At 40.8% G+C, this 22,101-nt stretch overlaps 1 long non-coding RNA gene across 1 annotated transcript in view; it reads right to left on the reverse strand.

Moving 5' to 3' along the window:
- Positions 1-1,249: 1,249 nt before the first annotated feature.
- Positions 1,250-22,101, reverse strand: part of LOC116587043 — a 39,728-nt gene continuing 18,876 nt past the window's right edge. The window contains exon 2 of the long non-coding RNA XR_004284275.1: positions 1,250-1,400. This is a non-coding gene — a long non-coding RNA (uncharacterized LOC116587043). The remainder of the gene's footprint in view (positions 1,401-22,101) is intronic.

Genomic DNA, 22,101 nt, shown 5'->3' on the forward strand with positions numbered 1-22,101 from the left:
TAGCTATGTATTATTACAAAACACCAGCCATGTTCACCTTTATTGTTTTGTTGCGCTCAGTGTTCTCGAGGTTTCTAGGGCAACAGGACATGCTGGTGATATTGGTTTGATGTGCATGCCTGCTCGCTCTACTTCTCAAATTTTCTTGCTCAGAACTCTGAGTCACCTAGAGTAAGCCAGGCCCCTTCTCTAAAATGAACTGATTTTATAAAATAAGAAATGTGAGAATTATATTTTTCAAAGTTCCTTTACGCATTAAAATGTCCTCCACTCTTGATCCATGACTACTCAGCTCAGGAAGGAGGACCAAACTGAAATAGCTTCAGTGGGACACAGTATCTTTGGTACTAGGCAGCTTTCTCAGATAATGTAACTGTAACAAACAGACTTCTGGGCTTCTAAGAACAAAGCTTTAATTCTCCACTTATTTTATAGGCCAACTGGAAGCTGGCTGTTACTCTGCTCTGCCTCTTCATTCTGGGACCAAGCCCATCTGGATTATGTTGATCTTGAGGAAGAACGAGAACGCAATGGGGAGCCCAAGCAATGGCAGAAGGAGTTAATGGTGGTTCTGCGACCACATGAAGGTCCTTCAGTTTCTGCCAAGAAGAGGCACACCACATTTCTGTGCATATTTTATAGAGCCATGCCCACCATCAATGCTGAAGGAAATTCACCTGTAGGGTGAGGTCCTGGAAGCCACATGGTGGGAGTGGGTACATACATTCCACCCACAAAGGGCAGTCAACAACACAATCTACCACACTTGGAGTCTTGGTTAACTTTGAATGACATTCTTATGTGAGCTCTTGTCTGTTGGTTTAGGGTCATTCCCAAGACTTAGGGAGCAGCATAGAGTGACTTTAAGATCCACTCTAAGGTGCACCTGGGTGGCTCAGTTAGTTGGGCATCTGACTCTTGATTTCGGCCCAGGTCATGATCTCAGAGTCCTGGGACTGAGCCCTATGTGGTGGTCTGCACTCAACAGGCAGTCTGCTTCAGGATTCTCTCTCTACCTCTGTTCCTCCCCCTGCTCTTTCTCTCTCTCTCTCTCAAATAAATCGATAAATCTTTAAAAAGAAATAAGATGTACTCTAGAATAGAACAAGGGTTGGTCAACTTTGGTCCACTCTTATTTTTGCATGATCCAAGAGCCATGATGGCTTTTACATTTTTAAAGGGTTGTACTTAAAAAAAAAAAAAAAAAAAAAAAAAGGAAAAAGAAGGAAATTTTGTGACAAAGACCAAGTGCAACTCACAAAGTGCAAAATATTTATTATCTGACTCTTTTACAAAAAGCTTGTCAACTCCTGGAATAAAACTAAATTTGAAATTGCTTCTGGAACTTTGCTCTCATCCACATTGGAAGCAGTCCACGTCAACCCCAGTCAAATCAGCTCCTGGAAGTAACAAATACAAGCTTGAATTCAGTGACTGCTAATCAAGGTACAGTTATTCCTCTAGCATAGAGAGTCTAGAGACTCTACAGAACTTGTCCATCCATATCTCTGGTGTTGCACCAACCACACTGGATTATAATTGCTTTTTTCTGCCTTCATGCCCCATAAAAGGGGAATGCTCATTTCTTTTAGAGAAGACATAGAAATGTCCCACACTCAGCCCCATGCTTAACAAAGGCATTTACAAACGTTTTCAATCGAGTTACACTAAACACCTAGCAAGACAGAAAATCCTAAGGCACCAGCTCTCATTTTCTTCATAAAGCCTCTGCTCTTAAATTCCTTGCCTGAGTTTATTTATCTGCAAAATGGAAATGGAAATGTTTGTCACTGTAAGTCTTCTTTAAATATTTACTTACAGATGATAGAATAAAGTTATGTTCACTCTGCCGTACTCCCCGAAATCCATCAAAAACAAAAAGACCCAAAAGGTAAGAAACTCCATTTTAAATTAACTAAAGTAAAAGCCTCTGACTCAAATTAAAAGAAGAAAGAACATCTGTCAAAAATAATGTAAAATGAAATTTATTGGCAGTAGAGAGCATGTAAGAGCTGACACAATTTCCCCAGAGGTTTCTCTCAAAGGAAGGACCTTAATCCTGAAAAAGCTGCCTGACTAGTGACATAACACAGAGACACTGGGAAGACAGGGAGAGAGAGTTTGGGTTGCAGAGGGGTGGGGAAAGTAGAGCTGAAGGACACCCCAGCTTTGCAGACACATCCAGTTCAATATCTAGTCCAGTGCCCTGGCCCAGGGAAACTACTAGGAGTGATAGAGAGGGAGGCTTTGTCACCAAAAAAAGACACAGAATGTGCAAACTGTTGCTAGGGTTGCCTTAGCCAAGTACCACAGGTGGGCAGCTGATCAACAAAAGTTCTCGTCTCCCCATTCTGGAGGCTAGAAATCCAAGATCAAGGTGTCAGCAGGTTTGGTTCCTTCTGAGAGATGTGAAGGAAGCTTCAGTGCCAGGTCTCCCTCCTGGACTTGGAGATGATCTACTCTCTGACTTCGGGTTCACTTGTCTTTCTTCCTGTGTGTGTGTGTGTGTCTGTTTCTTCACATGCTTTTGTTTTTTGTTTTTTGTTTTTTTAACAGGGAGACCAGTTCTCCTTTCTCCAGTATGACCTCCTTTTTAGCTAATTACGTCTGTAAGGACCATATCTCCAAATAAGTCCATACTCTGTAGTCCTGGGAGTTAGAACTTTAATCTATGAATTTGGGGGAGGAGGGACACACAACTCGACCCATAAGACTCGTGAGACTTATGAGACCTGTCAGACTCAGGATGCACCGTGAGCCACTCCAACCTTCGCACATCAAGGTCTGCAGTGAGAAACGCTCCAGTGCAGAACTCAGTGGTCGATGAGCAGCTTTTCAGATGATACACCGTAATTCCTGCTGGAGATTGCCAGGTCATTCTGTCACACCTTTCTCAGCACTTCAACCCTATCACTGTGCATTTTGTAGCAAATGCAGATAGAATGACTCCATTTAAAGATAAATCATGCACATAAAAACTGTTAGCTATAGGATTTGTGTGTTGACCACGAAAAGAGAAAAAAAGGAACATAGGCAGAAAAACAGAGAACACACATCAGAAGAACCATTCACAAAAATGAGGGAAAATGTTTGCAAATTATTCTCCAGAGTCTCAAACTAGAGATTCAATGACTTCTTTGAAAAGAGAGCTTTCAAAATTTACAAAAAGGCAAAGTAAATGTGATGAGTGCAGACGGGGTAAAAGGCGAGCTGACAATATGTGAAGGGAATGGAGGAACAGAAGGGAACAGAATCGTTACAAAGCTAAAAGCCACATTAGAGGCAACAAAGACAGAATAAACAAAATTTAAGACCATCACAGACTTGGAGGAAAACATTTGGAGAAATTAGATGGAACAAAAAGGAAAAGAACAATGACGTAAATAATTAGAGAGAACATGGTAAATATCGAAAATGAGAAAAAGATTCCTGATATATGCATAATTGATGTCCTTAAAAAGATACACAAGTGGAACAGAAAACAATATGACTTCCCAAATAAAACCTCAACCCTGCAGAGGGAGAGGGCACATATTGTTTCTGTATAAATTTATACAGACCTATTTATACTCTGTCTCATCATGGAAAATTTATGGAGAAAAAAAATTATGGAGTAAAAATTTCTTTACTCTTTCTTTCAAGAGTAAAGAAATAATGCCTCAGACACTTAGGCTGAAAAATAAGTTACTTCCAAAAGAAAAAAAAATCACTTTAGCCTCAGACTTCTTCCCAACAATGGTCAATACCAGAAGCCAGGGGATCCTGTTTACAAAGGTACACAAGAGAGTGTGACTCTCGAATTTTATGCCCAGCCAAACTGTCCTTGAGGTATAAAAGTGACATATACCCTTAGACATCAGGAACTCAGGAAATAGAGCATCCACATAATTTTGTCCAAAAAGACTACTCAAATATCTCAGTACAGCTAGTGTAGCAATACAACCAGACCTAAGAATCAGACTCTCACTCACTGTGTGACCTCGACCAAGTTACTAAACCTCTCTGTGTCTCAGTTTTCTCATCCATATGAAAGTCATTATGAGAATGAAATGAACTACTAAAAAAAAAAAGCGTTAGCATAATGCTTGGCCCTTCATAAGCACTGAATAACTATAAGCCATATTTATCAGGATCATCATGATTATCAAGGTAAGAGTGTAAGTTAAACTGAAGTGAAAGCCGGATTATATTTTGAAACAGAATGTAAACATTATGAGTCCTGAAAATATTTTTTAAAAAGGGGGGAGGAACCAAGGGGGTGGTAAACAGATGAAAAACAAGAGAAGGAGTACATGCTCACTAATATCCTCACTGTTGACAGCAAGAGGGAAAAATATATAAAATAATATGGGTTGGAATATAGTTTCATCACCTGTAAACTTATTTTTTAATCTCCTTTGCAAACTTCTAAAAGCACTAGTATCCAAAGTTTAGAAATTCAGTTAAAATTCAGTATTTTTCTATTAAATTCAAAAACAAATTGGTTTTCACAAATACAGTATAGAGCATTTGATCCCCATGTTGTAAATAAATCTTGTACTTCCATCCTTTTGGCTGTGTAGACATAGAAGTATTTAAAATGTTGATAATGGGGGTGCCTGAGTGGCTCAGTGGGTTAAGCCTCTGCCTTCGGCTCAGGTCATGATCTCATGGTCCTGGGATCGAGTCCCGCATCGGGCTCTCTGCTCAGCAGGGAGCCTGCTTCCCCTCTCTCTCTCTGCCTGCCTCTCTGCTTACCCGTGATCTCTGTCTGTCAAATAAATAAATAAAATCTTAAAAAAAATACAATAAAATGTTGATAATGATTTTATTTCTGAAGATTTTATTTATTCATTTGAGAGAAAAAGAGAACACAAGCAGTGGGGAGGCACAGAGGGCGAGGGAGAAGCAAACTCTCCACTGAGCAGGGAGCCCAGTGCCAGGCTTCATCCCAGGACCCTCAGATCATGATTTGAACCAAAGGCAGACACTTAACCGACTGAGCCACCAGATGCCCCATAAAATGTTAATAATGATTTCATTCCTGGTGGTAGCATTTAGAATTTTGAAGGTTTCTTTTTTTTAACCTTCTTCTTTAAGCTTTCTATATGGCTTGAATTTTTATAATACAAGTCTATCACTTTAACAAAAACAATAAAGCTAATTTTAAATAACTAGCATGCCTTTCATTTTCATGCACGAAGGTTTTTATTTGAGGCCCCCAAAATATTAATTGAGCTATAAATACATGAAGTTCAATTCCATTGACCTCCAATAGCACAAGAATCTGGCCAAGAAAGAGTGTACTTTTTAAAAAAATATTTGTTTTTCTGCTGTCATTGCAATCAAGAAATTGCCAACCAAAATAAGGCAATCTTTCAGAACAAAAAGAAAGCCCAGTCTGTCATTAAAAAAGTGGCATTCACGGGGTGCTGGGGTTGCTCAGTGGTTAGGTGTCTGCCTGCTTCTCCCTCTCCCTCGGCCTGTAGCTTGGGCTGCTTGTGTTTTCTCTCTCTCTCTCGGTCCAATAAATAAATTTAAAAAGAAAATGTTTTTTGAAGAAGCGGCATTGACTTCATTTTGATCATTGTTGCACTCCCATAACTGTTTGTTTTTAAAGCGTCTTGGTCTCCAAGACTCCCTCTCTCTTCTCTGCCAGCGCCTCTCAAGGCTGAATTCACAGCAAAGGACAGAGGGCGCATGGAACACGCCAGAGCTGGGATTCATTTAGAAACTCGGATCTCCCTGACAAGGGAAGGTGGACGGAGTAAAACCAGCATCCGCCTCTGCGGTGGTGTTTCCATCTGTGTTTTTTTAATCTCCTTCTTTATTTTTTCAAATGTATCTTTTTCTTGATTTTCATTTATCATCTTTCTGGGATTCCTCATACTTAACTACCATCCCGTATACCTCATCATTTTATGTTTTCTTATTCTTTCACCTTTCTTATTTGGGGTTCTTTTCCCCCTTCGGGGACAGTTTCTGAATCTAACTGTGCAATTTGCTAATTCATCCTTCAAGGGCTCTCATTCTACTCTGCATTCTAGCATTTCTCCTCTCATGGAAACAGTATACATTTTCTAGTATTTCTTTTTTCCCCCAACATTTTACCCTTGAAATTTCCAAACATGCCAAATAAAAGAAAATAAAAGAATTTCATAGTGGACACTTGCACACCCAAAACCTAGCTTCTAGAGTTAACATCTTTCTGTATCTGTCACAAGCTGACCCATCGTGTTTATCTTTTGCCACATTTCAGAGGAAATGACAAACATCAGTACACTCCCTTTAAGTCCTGCAGCATCCCATCAGTATCGTTTAACAAGCTCTTGGAATAACTCTTAATTTTTTTTTTTTTTAATTTACTTGAAACAGAGAGAGAAAGAGCAGGAACAAGGAAGGGTTAATAGGAGAGGGAAGAAGCAGGCTCCCTACTGAGTAAGGAGCTGGATGCGAGGCTCGATCTCTCGACCCTGAGATCATGATCTGAGCCAAAAGCAGAGGCTCAACCGACTGAGCCACCCAGACGCCCCTCGGAGCAACCACGTTCGGGAACCACTGTGGATCCACGCTCCGTCCTGGCTCACAGTTGCCTGGTGGTCTTAAAAGCCTTAAGAAACTTCTTTCTCCACGTACTCCTGAGAAATCCTCTTTAAAAGCCTTAAAAACAAACAAACAAACAAACAAACAAACAAACAAAAAACCCCAGACAATCAAGAGGTAACATCTAAGTCCCCCATAAAGTTAGTACAAGCTGAGGGGATCAGTATGGTGGGAAACTCCAGAAAAAAAAGACAAAAACCAGGTCTTTCTTGCACACTGCCTCGGCTGGTAGCAGGTGGGGAAGGAACTTCTCACGATTTAACTCCGCGTGTCTCCAAGGGCACCTTCTCTGGACCTGCTCCGGGGGCGACAAGAGAAAGGTTCCTTCCCTGGCGCTCTGATTGGACGGACTCACCGCGGACTGAGGGATCCTCCCCGCCCAGCAGGGCAGGTCCCTCCCCCGACTGTCCCCTCCGCCGGCCCCCTCCCCCAAGACCCTACAGCTTGAACGTTACCCACGTGGTAAGGATTTGGTGACACTGAACCTAACAGTTTGAGAAAAGCCCCTCCGAGTGGCCGGAAGGAAAACCGTAACTGCTCGCGAGTACGGGGATTTCACCATCTCCGCCGTCGCGCAGAGCCAGAGTCCGGACGGCTCAACAGCGTTGTCACCCGTTTGCTTTCATCATGCGCGCATCGGAAGATCCTGCCGAGTGCCCTGGCCTGAGGACTCTGGCACAGGATTTGTTCATCCCTCCTCCGTGCTGGATCTTCTGGTCCGCATCAGGGGAACCCACGCGAGGGACACAAGCTTGTGCGCTTACTGACTTGCACGGGGCTCCAGGTCGGAGAGCTCACGTAGCCCACCTGTGAGCAGTCACCCTGCGCGCGTGTGGCTCCAAGTTGCCCCGTCCCCGCGGGCGCATAATAAACATCAGGGGGCCAGGCAAGAGAAGGCCGCCCCGACATCAGCGCGCATCTCAATAAATGCTCTTACCCTTTTGTTTCCTTTCTTTCATGGCAATACCCTTGGCTCTGAATTTTGTTAGATTAACCAAACGATGAAATCACGTATTTGAACAGTTAATGTTTGCTGAATCCTGGCATTTTTTGTTCTTTTCAGGGTAAGAATAACTTCCTTTCAAGACGTTCAAAAACTTTCATGTATATGCACGCATCTCTTCTTGCTTCCGCCCTACCCATTAGACAATAAGTACTAGTGTTCCAAATTCTAAGCAAACACGGGGTGGGGGGGGGGAATACCTCTTTGGCTTGAGGGCGTATTTTATTTCATGGCAGCTGGCTTTACAAACTTCAAACCAGATTTCTTCCCAAGAAGCCCATAAATAAAGCCTGCTCCCCCTTGTGCTACAGGAGGTGGAGGAAGGAGCGGCTCTCCTTTTGTGTGACCTCAGGCTGCACAGGAAAATGGCAGCAGGGGTGCAACTGTCCTCTGCTCTGATGCTGCTTTCTGGGGGCTTTGGTCCTTGGAACAGGAGGGCCTGGCCTGAGCAGAGGAGGAGGAGCAGACTCCGTAACACACGCTTGGGGTCCCGAGCGCTCAAGGACACCATCCCGCCCGATTGCCTCCTCTCCCAGAAAAACCACCCTCCAAAAAGGACACCCCTTGTGGAAGAGCTGTCAGAAAGAGGAAGCTGAAAGAGAACGAGAAAGAGGACTCCGTTGGAAATATCTGAGGGCCTCATAAGGCAGTAATTATTAAATTAAGCTTGTTTTAACGAAACAAGCTGGTTCTGTGAAGACCATTGTTGCAACAGAACTCCATGTGTTCGAGCCTACAAGATGCAAACAAGAGTTTGCGGGCTTGTGGATTACTCCCCCGCCCCCTCCCATTCTTCTGAGGTAACCACTTTACTTCAGAATGAAGTTAAAATTCTTTCTAGCTCATTCAGAGCATATTATTAGAAGTCTTTTGCAATGTGGCATCTTCTAGAAACATGCGGCTTTACAAGCCGATGACTCACGTTCAGCCACGGCGGACCCACGTTCACTTTCTTAACTGATCCCGTTTTACAAAAAAGGATTTTAAAAAATGGGGAAAGAGTTCAGAGGACTTGTTTCCACATCCAAATCATAGAGAGAGGCTGTCTCAGCACTCTGGACCCCTCCCACATCTTGTGAGTGTTACTGAATGCCCAAAATAAAGTTTTCTTTTTGTCACAGGCAGGGATAAACCAGGGAATTCTTTACCTAAATTTAAAAGATTTCCTTCATCAAAGGCAACTTCTGCCCCATCCCAACCCAACCCACACAGGTTACTTCATGAAATATATTTTTTCATTCAACGCCAACAACCGTGATATTGACAGAACAGGCTAATTCAGCGTAATTTAAGCCGCTTTACCTGTAGGAGATAGAAAAGAATTTCTTTTAAGGAACCACACACTGAAAAGGGAACACAGCCCTTTGTTTGGTCTCATGCCAAGGGGGAATTCAACATAAAAACGGATCTTGAGCTGGCAGCATCCAGAAAACTCTGCACAAAGTGGCTCTGCGCTCTATAGAGGCCAGGAAGATCCGGGAAGGAAACCTTGGTTTCCTCTTTCTGCTGATTAAGAGTCTAGAGCCTCCGAGTCCAGCTCCAGACGCGGAAGAAAGATCTTATCATGACCCTTAGCAAAACCTTCATTGTTAAAGGGGTCCTCATTTCCTCAATGCAGGGAAGAAAAAGAAATAACATTTAAAGTTCATTCCTGCTTGTCAGCTGTTTGGATCCGGGAGTTCATTCCTTACCAAGATTTTCTGAACCTGTGGGAACATTTCAGAGGATTAAAGGCTGACCCACATACTCTCCCTCAATAAAATCCTCGTCTCCCAATTACCTAGTACCATTGGCTGGGCCTGTATTCCCAAGTTCTCAGTTACTGTAGGAGCTCTATACTGCTTATTACGGCCCCCGATAACATCTGACATCAAACAGGTCCCACTAGGTTAGGTAAAGCTTTCTTTAATTCAGTATCTTTATATGAGGTTTCCAGGCTGATTGGATTAGAAGCAAAGAATATGGCCTCCAAAACTTCCCCTTTCTGGAATTTATTCACGTTCTCTTTGTGGTCACTGATGGGATTGAGTGCTGAAAGTCCCCAGAGTCATAAAACAACACACATTTTCTGTAGGATATAAAGTCCTATACATATCTCTATTATATTGAGGGTATTCGTTACATTTTTTTTTTTTCAAACTCTCTTCCTCTTGATTTTTATGTTTGGTCTAAATACCTCTGAACGAGAGATATTAAAGTCTCCCAGAACAATTTTTTTGTTTTGTTTTTTAAGTTTTTTTGACATGAGTTTTTTAATGCTGAATCGTTAACCACTTGGTTAAATGACATTGGGATTATCAAATGTAAAGAGATTACTCTTTTCTCTGCATTATTTTGGATGAAAACTGGGGAAAAAATCAAAATAAATTTTTTTAATAGTTCAAAAAAATGTTAACTATACTGGAATTAAAATTAAATAATACTTCCAAAAAACTGGAAAATATAAAAAAAAATCAAAATGTGGAGTATGAATGAGTTACCCTCTAAATCCACTCCTTCTTATTCTGATGAGAACTGTGTGATCGACTGAAGTGATTTCAAGTTCACTGAATAATTTTTTGGTTTCAAGTCAGTATTGCCAGGAGTGAGGAAAAATAATGATCCCAGAAGAGAAAACTTACCTATTGCCATCTCTACCTGAGTTGCTATCTGCTCATCATCAAACATTCTCATTTTAGAAAATCAAGTAGGTGTGCCTGGCTCCCATCTCTGGGCAGGACTTGGTATCATTTAGAACGACCCATAGCTAGTCATCTGCCTTGTTTTTCTGAAGATGAAGGGTCATCAGGATTCTAAATGGGTTGGAGGAAGAAGAAACACAAGCAATCCTTTGGCTTCTTCTTGGTGACCTCTTCCCTGCTTAAGGGAACAACATGAAGTAGGTTCAAAGACGGAGCAAACGAATACTTTTCTGTAAATGATAGAAACGGATGGGGTGCCTGGCTGGCTCAGTGGGTCAAAGCCTCTGCCTTTGGCTCAGGTCATGATCCCAGGGTCCTGGGATTGAGCCCCGCATTGGGCTCTCTGCTCAGCAGGGAACCTGCTTCCCTTTCTCTCTCTGCCTGCCTCTCTGCCTACTTGTGATCTCTGTCTGTCAAATAAATAAATAAAATCTTTTAAAAATAAAGTGGTAGAAACAGGAAGTTGAGAAAGACTTGACAGACTAGAAGCTACAAGGAGCTTTCAATTGATCCTGATAAATCAACACTGCTTTACACTTCGACTTGACTTCCTGAGGACTCAAATAATCTCTGTGGACACCCTGAGCAACAGAGGAATTTTATCAGCATGTGGCCATGGCTTCTCCCATCCTTGAGGAAGAGGACCCAAATATTTCCAATATTCTACTGCCCTAGAAATGGCAATTGATGTTTTCTTATCCATTGTTTAGAGGCAGGACAATCAAAGCAATCCTGTCAGGAAAGGGTCCTTCGTCATTCTCAGTGACAGCTGGAAGTCTTTAGAAACTTCTCCCAGAGAGTGCAGCAGGATGTTGAAGGAATTGCAACTTTTAGCAGGAATCTTAGGGTGCCAAGTTCAACACATGGCTGAAAGATGCTTAGGCCCTAATCAAGCAAATGGGAGCAAGATGGTCAAGAGGGCCTGTAGAGTATGCCTGCTCCATTACCCAAGATGGAGCTCTCTACCCTTCCCCAAAAAGTGGAGAGGCAGCTTTTAAATTTTTTTTAACTGCATACCATATAGGAACATTCTAGAAACAGATCACTGGGGGGGGGGGGGGAATATAGAAAAAAAAAATTAATGTCCAAGCAATGAGAGTGTAATTATCTGTATCTATCCTCTTACATAAAAACCTAAAACAAGGGAAGAGCTGCCTTCAACCTTCAGTACATCATGAAGTTTTATTTGATTATTGGAAACTTTAGTTTTTTAAAAGCAGATTTTTCCTTCGAATAAGCAAAGGTTATTACCAATTCCTTTCTAGCCATTTTGTGCTCAATCTCCTTCCAAAACTGCAAAAAGGTAGAAAAATGATTGTGGGTAGTCGACAATTCTGGAGAAGGAAGGAAATCTCCTCAGCAAAGTGAAGGGAGTACCATCTGTGGTCCCTGTTGATCGGTTCTGAAGTCAACCTCTGGTCCACCAGGCATGCCTCAGAACTGGGGGAGGTGGTGAGTCTGTGATGAGTGTGTTTTTCACTTAAATTAAACTGTGTCCGGGTCAAGCCAGGATCCAAAGCCTACAGAGAAAGCAGAACTCCATGTGATATTTTGAGTCCAAACAGAAACAGGAAATTCCATTGACCTCTGGAGAGAGAATAAGTTCCCTTGAGAAGATCTCACTCAGTTTTCCATATTGAATGAGTTCTGGATGGTTCGAATGACATCCTGAACCACATGCAAACAATCTCAACATATCCTTAGTGTTGAGTAAAGTTCAAGCAGCCCCAAATTATTTTAAGACTTGGCATCTATTGTACTGCAAACAAGCAAAGTTAAATTCTAAAATCACAGAAGAGATGAAAGTGGTTTTTCATATTCTTTATGACATCCAGCCTACCCAAAACATTTTATTAAGCATAATATCTCGAAGTACCTTTATTAAAATAAATACACTGTAAGTCACAGGAGGGGGCACATGTCACAACTCAGACCTATCAATCATCTGGTTAATTACCTATCACTTCACAGAATGTCAATGAGAAAGACAGCGAAAAGAACTAACATTTATGTAGCTCTTTCTCGATGCCTGCATTCAGCTAAGTTCTTTACATAACTTTCGTTATTGAATCTTCATAAAGTTCCGATAAAATTAAGTATCATTTGTATTATTTTTTGAAAAATTTACAGTTGGGACTTCTGGGTGACTCAGTTGGTTAAGTACCTGGCTTCAGCTCAGGCTCAGGTCATGATCCTGGAATCCTGGGATGAAGTCCCACCTCCTCGGGCTCCCTGCTCAGCGGGGAGCCTGCTTCTCCCTTTCCTCCTCCCCTCGCTCTGCTCCTTCTTTCTCTGTCTCTCTCGATCACTCTCTAATAAATTAAAAAAAAAATCTTTTAAAAATTAAAAATAAAAATTTTACCGTTAAGCGAATTGAAACTTAGAAATGTTACTAACTTGCCCACAGCTTTATAGCTAAGAAGAATCTGGTTTTGAATCCAGATTGGTCTGATTCCAAACCCCACCAGGTTAGTATTCATCTAATGTTTAAAGGAGGAAATGAATATGAAGAGAATAGAGTAGTGATGCCCAATAAAAATAAAATGTGAGTCAAACCAAGAAACAGGCTCTTAACTGCAGAGAACAAGCTGATGGTTACCAGACGGGAGGGGGGTGGAGGAATGGGGGAAACAGGTGATGGGGAATAAAGAGTACGGGTATCAAGATGAGCACTGAGCAATGTATAGAAATGTTTAATCACTGTATCATATGCCTGAAACTAACATAACATTGTATGTTATGTTACACTGGACTTAAAATTTAAAACAATAAAAAAAGTAATAAAAACAAACAAACAAAAAAACAGAACGTGAAACACACACATAATTTCAAATTTTTTGTAGCCATGCTGAAAAAGTAAAGAGAAGCAGGTGAAATTAATTTTACTTACTCCAATGTATCCAAAATACTAGCACTTCGACATGTGATCAGTAAACTAATTATTTTTGAGACAATCTATGAGACAATTTACCTTCTTTTTTTATACATCAGTCTTTGAAATCCCTGTATATATTTTTACAATTACAACTCATCTTAATTCAGACTAACCACATTTTAAGTTCTCAATGGCTGCATTTGGCTGATGGCTACCATACTGAAGAGCAACACCCAGAGCATTAATTCTTACAGATTTATGCCATTCATAAATTTGGTCATATACATTTTGTCTTCACCTAAATTGCTTCTTAAAATATTGACCAAGACAGGTTCCTCAAAAAGTTAGAGTTACAGTAGACCCTGCAATCTCACTTGTAGGTATATACTCAAGAGAAATGAAATAAAAGGAAAATGTTTCAGAAAGAAATGAAAACATGTGTCCACAAAAACATGTACACAAATATTTACACCAGCGTTATTCAAAATAGCCAAAATGTAGAAATAACACAAATGTCTATCAACTGATAAATGGGTAAGTAAAATGTGTTATACCCATAGAATGGAATATTATTTGGCAATAAAAAGGAACACAATACTGACACATGACACAACACCAACAAAACATAAAAATATTCTGCTAAGTGGAATAAACCAATCACACAAGAGCATATATGATATGATTCCATTTATATGAAATATTCAGAATAGACAAATCTGTAAAGACTGTAAGTTGGTTAGTGGATGCCTAGGCCTGCGGAGGTTGGGAAGATATGAGAAGTGAGTGCTGATACGTATAGAGGTTTTTTTTAGAGTAATGAAAATGTTCTAAGATTGATTGTAGTGATTTCTTGTACATACAAGACAACACTGACTTGTACAAATTAAGTGGGTCAATTGTGTGGTATATGAATTACTTCTCAGTGGAGTTGTCATATAAAAGAAACTCATCTGAACCCTCAAAAAATATTGAAAGAGAGGTTTCTAAACAGATATTTATCTGTTAATCAATAATCTCCTGCCTATACTGCTCCTAGTCTTGTCTTCAAGGAAAGAATCCATCCAATAAACCTCCGGGGAGGATTAGCTTATAGTCAAACACTTTGTTAGATGATTAAGATAGGGTCCCAGACCAGTAGAGCTTGTGGGCTAGAGAAATTGGCATGGAAACAAACAAAAAAATAGAAACCACTGGAAATAGACCTATAATGGGGACTTTATTCAGAGACTCCTAGGATAATCTAAGGAAAAGAAGGTAAATAAAGCATTTCCTAGATCGACCAGTAGGGTGACCCTTCCAAAGGGATTGATTAAAATAATTTGTCATGGCTTATTTTTAGTGACCTCACTTTTTAAGCACTCTTAAGAACAAATCACACCTAATTTTCTTTTTAGAATTTTGCCAAAATTCCTCATCATGCTCATTGTTTCAATGGCCCCTAGATTCCAACTCTTCCCAAGGTTTAAAAATAAGGGAAAAAGCTTGTAAGCTCCAGTCTTGAGAATTTTTTTCATTTCCTGATGATTCCTCAATGAAAGGAGTCTGGAAAAAAAAGAAAGAGAGAAAAAAAAAAGTTGTCAAAATCTAACTTGACACATGTTCATCAGGAACCATGTTCACAAATGTTTTTGGCAGTGTTCTTCATAAAGGAAACAATACAAGCATCCATCAACAGTACAGCTATTAAATGTCATCGTCATTAGTTTACTACACCCTGGCGTCTTACATGGTGAAAATGAATGGACTGAGTTACATGCATCAATGTGGCTGAATTTCAAAAACAATGTGGGTCCAAAGAAACAAATTGTTCATATAAAGTTCAAAAGTAGGCAAAAATTAAAATGCTATTTATTGATACATTCACATTATGGTTAGACCCACAAGCACACACACACACGTATCCCCACAATAAAAAACAAGGGTGTGATTAACGCAAAATTCAGGCAGTCATTATGAGGGGTGGGAAGCGGGGAAGGATACGTGATCTGATTGGAGCACACAGGACATTTCTGGGGTACTGGTGCTTCTTCATTTCTCAACATAGATGTTCATTTTTGTTTAAATTGTATGCACACAGTTTCACGTACTGCTTGTATATTTTACAGTGCTTTAAATCACAAAACTAACTACGACAAAATCCCAACAACTGTGCTGGTGAAGTAAGTTTTCATGGGCACCTTTCATTTTATGCACATGTTGTTCTAGTTTATTGGGCTGTAATAGATCCTGCATTTGTTGGATTCTGAAATTCAATGCTACTTAGAGTATATAGATTCCTTTGTCTGCAAAGAGCTTTAGAATCTGGCAAGATATTCGAGATAGAAGATTCCTGGAACCTCAGGAGGACTGGCAGGGTATGAGGGCACATCCCACTCATCCCTCATCTGGCTTCTGGCCTGGCCAGCCCACCCCCAGTGAAAGCGAGGTCAGAGAAGTGAGGGGAATATGTGCACTGAGGCCTGATACCTTCGTTTATTAAATCTTTACCCTTAGACATCAGAAACTCCCAAAGATGGGGAGTGGGGGTCAGAGTAGTCTCTTGGGTGAACAATAATGGAAGAGGCCCCAGTCTGCCTACTCATCATTCGCATAGACCGTGCTTCTAGATACCCGCCTGGACAGAGGCCCAAAAGAAACTTTGGCACAGGAGTTGTCTTGGCATTTAGTAAACTGGTTTATCTGAAATGCTCTAAAAGCTTCATGGCTGGAAGGAATGGACATTTGCCACTGATTCAATGACTGACGCTCCCCACCAGCCAGTCTAAGTGCCGACTGTAGTCCGTTCTCAATACAGACAACAACCATACCAGTTTATTTCTCCAGATATATTCCGGTTTCTATTCTGCAAGAAGTTGTACTTTTTACTTGTTATCTCCACATGAGGAGGAAGGTTAATGAAAGCTTTTAACTGCGCCACAATAACTCTTCTCCCAAAAGGACATATTACACAAAAAGACAGCTAAAAAAAGATATTTGGGGGTCCCTACAGTTTTTTCAAATAAAATTAAGGTATATTTTCTAAATTTCAGTCTGCATGTCAGTAGTCTCCAAAGGTCAGCAGCCTGAAATGGCTGTCCCAGGATGAATTCATAGCTCAGTAGCCTTGTTGACCACACGTGCTCTCTGTGCATCCCACTAAGCTTGCCTGAATTAGATCAGCCAACACTTCATTCCGGCTGGAATCTGGGACTGCATCCCAAGCCCAGGATGGAGTTAACAGAGAGGCAGTGGAAACATCTGGGCCTGTTTCTCCATTCTCATCTCCTCCTGCAAGACCAACTGCTGGTTATCACCACCAGAAAAGCAACCCCTTTTGATCCTCCTTCCCACCCTACGACTCTCCTTTGCATCTAGCACAAGATACCCCAAATAGCTTGAATCTGTCTTATTTTCCTCAAACTATTGATTCTCAACAAAAAGGCACCAGGATGGAGATATGATATGACAGCCATGCCCATCAGTTAGGACCATTCAAGGGACATAGTCAACTTAGTTACCCACTCCAGATTCTGATAGGTGTGGTCTATCCTTTGGACTGAGTGCTTGGGAATGGAAAAGGAATTCAAATTTTTTTTTTTCTGGATTTTTGCCTCAATCCTTGGTCCTGCATTCAACCCTGTCCTATCCTGTATGTTGGTTGTTTTTGGTCTTTTCTCACCTTAGAATTTCCCGAATATATTTAAAAATAAAGACCACCACCCTTGCCTCATCCTAAGATTCTGACTAGGGGGTGGTGCTCAGGACCTGCCCTTTTTAAAAGCTCCTCAAATTTTTTGAAAGCATCTCTAGGGTTGAAAAGCATCATGCAGAGGTCAAGTGAAAACATGGGAAGATGAACAGGAGCCACAAAGCAGAGCTTTTACTCAAGATGTTTATCTCTTTGTGTTTAAATTTTGGAATGAGTTGGTTGAGCAATTGACTCTTGACCTGCCTCAGGTCATGATCTCAGGGTCATGAGATTGAGCCTCACATCAGGCTCTGTGCTCGGCACAGATTCTGCTTGGGATTCACTCTCTCCCACTCCCCCTCATCCCTCTACTGCCCTACTCGTGCACTCTCTCTCTCTCTCTCTCTCTCTCTTTTTCTCATTAATTAATTAATCTTGGAAGAGAAAGAGGAGAAGAAGAGGTACCTTCCTGGCTGTCAAAACGACCATTATGGGATAGAATATGGAGCTTGGACTTGTAGAAAGATCTGAACAGGCATTTGATCCCACCATGCCCTTAGCAAATGGGTGCCCTCAGACTGAGAAAGCAAGTATGGGGTGGCTGGGGAACCAAGTGAAGACTAAGAAGTGTCACTGACCAGTGATAAGGAGATCCCTCTCCTCTCTCAACACACCAGACTGTAGAATAATGATTAAGCTTTGCAGTCTGATCTAGATCCCAGTCCAAGTTCTGGGTTTTAGCCCCCATGACTTTGGGCACTACTATTCCCCCCTGTAAAACTGGGCCCTTAAGGGGCGCTATCTCCTGGGGTTCTGGTGAGACAGCCCCAGGCTCATAGTCAATACTCAGTTAATAACAGCTTATTCCTCCAGACAGAGTCACATTTCTGTCCTCACACCCTGCTCCTCACTAAGGAACCCAGAAGAGTCAATGAGAGAATGCCAAAATGAAGAGTTAATTGACAAGAACAATTGTTCTTAGTTGCTTAGGGAACAGGGCTTTCTATATATATTCATTCGACTGGTCGATATTCGACCAACACTTCTTCGGCATCAGGCACCACTTCAGATCTATTCTGAGGGTTTCCTTGTGATGCTAATATTATCATAGCATCTCAGTTGCCCATGTGCATTGTTGTAACAAAATACCATAGACCAAGGGGCTTAAACAACAAACATTTATTTCTCACAGTTCTGGAAACTGGGAAGTCCAAGAGCAAGCTGGTGGCAGATCCAGCACCTGGTGAGAGCCCACTGCCTCACTGCATAGATGGCAGGTTTCCCTCTGGGCTCTCACTGGCATAAGGGAATCCTCTAGGGTCTTCTTTATGAGAACACCATCCCATTCATGAGGCCTCCAGCCTCCAAAGGATCCCACTTCCTAATGCAATCACATTGGGGGTTAAGATTTCACCATACACACATTTTGGGGGGACATAGATATTCAGTCCATCACACATAGCCATGTTACAGATAAAGAAGAGAGCTTGGATCCAGAGCAAGATAGCAAAGGAATAGGAGACCTAAATATCCTTGGGTCCCAAGAGTTCAGCTAGATAGTTATCAAACCATTCTGAACACCTACAAACTCTCAGGAGATTGAAGAGAAGACAGCAATTCTAGGAACAGAAAATTGATCACTTTCAGGAAGGCAGGACACGGGGAGAAGTGAATCTGAGACGACATACGGGCTGATACACTGCAGGGGGAGGGACTAGCTCCCTGCAAGCAGTAGAGCAGCAGAGCACAAAATCAGAACTTTTAGAAGTCCACCCCACTGAGGGGCATCACCCCAGAGGCTAAGCGTGGGGTGGAGCCCTCGTGGGGACAGTGTGGTCTCAGGACCCGCAGGATCACAAAGAGACCAGGGTGCCTGAGTGTGGCAGAGCTCCCAGGTATCCCAGCCGGGGAAGCCAGTTACAGAGATGGAGCTGAGGTGTGAGCTCTCAGCTCGAGGTTACCTTGAACTGTGATCCTAGGCACAGTTGGGTCACTACTCTTTGAGCAGGGGACGCACAAGTGGTAGATCCGGGGAGACCCACCTTCACCCAGGAGGAGTGGTGCAAGAGTGCGCTGCAGGAATCAACAGGGTTTGGAGACTCTGAATGGGGCCATGTGCCAGAGATAGAAATGCTCGGTCACAGGCTGGGTGAGCTCAGAGTGTGGTTGGAGACCAGGGAAATGGGAGGGATTGACTGCTCTTCTCTGAGGGCACACTGAGGAGTGGGGGCCGGAGACTGGGCAGCTGCCATTTTCATTCCCATCCTCCAGAGCTATACAGAAAGTGTTCAGGGAACAAAAGCTCCTGAGAGTGAACCTGAGCAGATTACTTAGCCTGGTCCCTGGCAAGGGTGGTACAATTGTGCCTCAGGCAAAGACAATGGTAACAGGTCCCTTCCCAAGAAGATTAGCAAGATCATCCAGCCAAAACCAAGTTCATTAATCAATGAGAACTGCAGAACTCCAGAGATATGGGAAAGCAACATGTAGAATTCATGGCTTTTCCCCCATGATTCTTTAGTCTTTCAAAGTTAAATTTTTTTAATTTTATTTTTTTCTTTTTCTATTTTTAAAACTTTTCTTCTTTCCTATTTTAACTATTTTATCTCATCAATACCTTTTTAAATACCTTTTAAAATTTTCATTTTAAAGTCATATTTTATCCTTTCATTTTTATTTAAACTTACTTCTTGTATACATATAGGTTTTTTCTTTCCTTAAAATTTTGGGAAACAGTTTCTTTTAATAGATCAAAATATACCCTAAATCTAGCACATGGCTTTGTTCTAGTCTCCAGTCTGATCACAGTCTTTCCTCTTTTTTTTTCTTTTTTCTTATCAATTCCTTTCTTGGAATCTTTTTAAATTTTTATCTTTACACTCATATTCCATCCCTTTATCATGTTTACCCTTATTTTTGTATATTTATAAGTTTTACTTTCTTTAAAATTTTTGGAGGTAGTTTCTTCTAACAGATCAAAATACACCAAAACCAAGTATGTGGCTCTGCTCTATTCACCAGTGTAATACACACACACACACACACACACACACACACACACATATATATATATGTATATATATGGTGTTTTTTCCTGTTTTCCCCTTTTCTCTCCCCCTACTTTTGGCTCTCCTCTGATTTGGCTAGTGTATATTTTTCTGGGGTCATTTCTACCCTTTTAGTATTTTATTCTCTCATTCATCTATTCTTATCTGGATAAAATGACAAGGCAAAAAAACTCACCACAAAAAAAAAAAAGAAAGAAAAAGAGGCAGTACTGATGGCTAGGACCTAATCTATATGGACATCGGTAATATGTCAGAACCAGAGTTCAGAATACGATTATCAAGGTGCTAGCTGGGCTCGAAAAAAGCATGGCAGATACTAGAGAATCCCTTTCTGGAGAAATAAAAGAACTAAAATCTAACCAAGTTGCAATAAAAAAAAAGCTATTAATGAGGTGCAATAAAAATGGAGGCTATTACTACTAGGATAAATGAGAGAGAATTAGTGAATTATGAAGAGTTATGAATTAGTGAATTATGAAGTATGAAGAGAGAATTAGTGATATGGAACACCAAATGATGGAAAATAAAGAAGCTGAGAAAAAAAAGACAACTAATGGACCATGAGGGGAGAATTCAAGATATAAGTAATACCATAAGATGAAACAATATTAGAATAATTGGGATCCCAGAAAAAGAAGAAAGAGAGAGGAAGACAGAAGGTATATTGGAATAAATTATGATGGAGAATTTCTCTAATTTGGCAAAGGGAACAATTATCAAAACCCAGGAGGCACAGAGAACCCATTCAAAATTAAAAAAAAAAGAAAAATAGGCCGATACCCCATCATCTAATCACCCCATCATCTAATAGTAAAACTTACAAGTCTCAGTGACAAAGAGAAAATCCTGAAAGCAGCTCAGGGCAAGAGGTCTATAACATACAACAGTAGAAATATTAGATTGGCAGCAGATACATCCACAGAGATCTGGCAGGCCAGAAAGGACTGGCATGATGTATTCAGAGCACTAAATGAGAAAAATATGCAGCCAAGATCCTATATCCAGCTAGACTGTCATTGAAAATAGAAGATTAAAAAAAAAAAAAGAAAGAAAAGAAAAGAAAACCACCTTCCAGAAACAAATAATAAAAGAACTTGCAAACACCAAACCAGCCCTACAGGAAATACTGAAAGGGGTTCTCTAAGCAAAGAGAGAGCCTAAAAGTAACAGACCAGAAAGGCAGAGACAATATACAGTAACAGTCACCTTACAGGCAATACACTGGCACTAAATTCATATCTTTCAATAGCTACCCTGAAGGTAAATGGGCTAAATGCCCCAATCAAAAGACACAGGGTATCAGAATGGATAAAAAACAAGACCCATTAATATGCTCTCTGCAAGAAACTCATTTTAGACCCAAAGACACCTCCAGATTTAAAGTGACGGGGTGGAAAACAGTTTACCATGCTAATGGACATCAAAAGAAAGCTGTGGTGGGAACCCTTAAGATTTTAAGCCAAAGACTATAATAGATGAGGAAGGACACTATATCATACTTAAAGGATCTGTCCAAAAAAAAAGGTCTAACAATTTTAAATATCTATGCCCCTAACATGGGAGCAGCAAATTATATAAACCAATTAATAACAAAATCAAAGAAACACATCAAAAATAATAAAATAACAGTAGGGGACTTTAACACCTCCCTCACATATATGGACAGATCATCTAAGCAAAAGATAAACAAGAAAATAAAGGCTTTAAATGACACACTGGACCAGATGGACTTCATGGATATATTCAAAACATTCCATCCCAAAGCAACAGAATAACATTCTTCTCTAGTGCACATGGAATATTCTCCAGAACAGATCACATCCTGGGTTACAAATCAGGTCTCAACCAGTACCGAAAGACTAGGATCATTCCCTGCATATTTTCAGACTGCAATGCTTTGAAACTAGAACTCAATCACAAGAGGAAAGTTGGAAGGAACTCAAATACACGGAGGCTAAAGAGCGCTCTACTAACGAATGAATAGTCAACAAGGAAATTAAAGAAGAATTTTAAAAATTCATGGAAAAAAATAAAAGTGAAAACACAACTGTTCAAAATCTTTAGGATGCAGCAAAGGCGGTACTAAGAGGAAAGTATATAGCTATACAAGCCGTTCTCAAGAAACAAGAAAGGTCTCAAGTACACAACCTAACCCTACACCTAAAGGAGCTGGCAAAAAAACAGCAAAGAAAGCCTAAGCCCAGTAGGAGAAGAGAAATCATAAA

This window comes from Mustela erminea, chromosome 3 (assembly GCF_009829155.1).
Source record: "Mustela erminea isolate mMusErm1 chromosome 3, mMusErm1.Pri, whole genome shotgun sequence".
In the NCBI taxonomy this organism is placed as follows: Eukaryota; Metazoa; Chordata; class Mammalia; order Carnivora; family Mustelidae; genus Mustela; species Mustela erminea.